We start from the raw sequence: 1234 nt of genomic DNA, 5'->3' as shown, positions 1-1234 counted from the left end.
CCTCATTTTAGCAAAGATGTGTAAGCTTTGGAGAGGGCGCAGAGGAGATTTACCAGGATGTTGCCTGGAATGGAGAATAGGTCGTGCGAGGATAGGTTGAGAGTGCTAGGTCTTTTCTCATTGGACCGGCGAAGGTTGAGGGGTGACTTGATAGGGGTTTATAAGATGATCAGGGGAATAGATAGAGTGGACAGTCAGAGACTTTTTCCCCGGGTACAACAGAGTGTTATAAGCGGACATAAATTTAAGATGAAGAGTTGAAGTTATAGGGAGGATGTCAGGGGTAGGTTCTTTTTCCAGAGAGTGGTGGGGGCGTGGGCCGAAGGGCCTGTTCTGTGCTGTAGAGTTTAGATTAGTTACAGTGTGGAAACAGTCCCTTCAGCGCAAGAAGTCCACACCCAGACCCCCTCCCCTACATTTGCCCCTGCACCTAACATTATGGGCAATTTAGCATGGCCAATTCACCTAACCTGCACATTTCTGGACTGTGGGAGGAAACCGGAGCACCCAGAGGAAACCCACCCAGACATGGGGAGAATGTGCATGACTCCACACAGTCAGCTGCCTGAGGCGTGAATTGAACCCGGGTCTCTGGCGCTGTGAGGCAGCAGTGCTAACCACTGTGCCACCCACGCCAATTTCACCCTCTTCTGTAGTTGACAAGATTCGAACCTGCATGGGAATGCTCCAATGGATTTCAAGTCCATCGCCTTCACCACTCAGCCACAACTACAGATAGACTATTGTTCTATGTTCTATGTTGAAGTGATGAGTTATGATTCCATTGGGACTGCGGTTTGCATTTAGTCAGATCACAAATTTCAAAGGACTTCCAGCTGTGTTCATTTTGACAGACTGAAAACCCATCTGAACCAACGCCCATTTCTCTCAGGTCTAGACATTTTTTATTGATAATCAGGAAACTCGAGTTCTGAACCAGAAGTGTACCAGACTCAGAAGGAAATATTTTGGTATATCTCCTGAGAGTTCCATGTGCTTCACGTCGGCAAGGTCCTCCGTCAAAAGGCAGCTTTAGGTGGAGCACAACCTACTTCTCCAGATAATGAGAATGTTTTGAGGTCAGTTGGGATATGGAAAGGACTGTGAGCTGAACTAGTTGTACTCGCTGCTCTTGTGCAAATTTCAATTTCCAAAATGCACCGACCCAAAACCTGCAGTTTCCCCACGGGATGAGAACGGAGTTTGATAGTCTGGAACTTCCCTCCTCTGCAAT

The 1234-nt window shown here is 47.5% G+C and overlaps 1 non-coding gene across 1 annotated transcript; it reads right to left on the bottom strand.

The window, feature by feature from the left end:
- Positions 1-651: 651 nt before the first annotated feature.
- On the bottom strand, positions 652-733 carry trnas-uga (transfer RNA serine (anticodon UGA)). Its single transcript has one exon. It is a non-coding gene; the product is annotated as a tRNA-Ser (tRNA).
- Between the last annotated feature and the right edge of the window lie 501 nt (positions 734-1234).

The sequence above is a fragment of the Chiloscyllium plagiosum genome, unplaced genomic scaffold, assembly GCF_037043375.1.
Source record: "Chiloscyllium plagiosum isolate Xiang-an unplaced genomic scaffold, Cpla_swu_hap1 HiC_scaffold_38, whole genome shotgun sequence".
Classification (NCBI taxonomy): domain Eukaryota; kingdom Metazoa; phylum Chordata; class Chondrichthyes; order Orectolobiformes; family Hemiscylliidae; genus Chiloscyllium; species Chiloscyllium plagiosum.
Note: the sequence above shows the minus strand (reverse complement) of the source record. Positions and strands in the feature narration are given on the sequence as shown.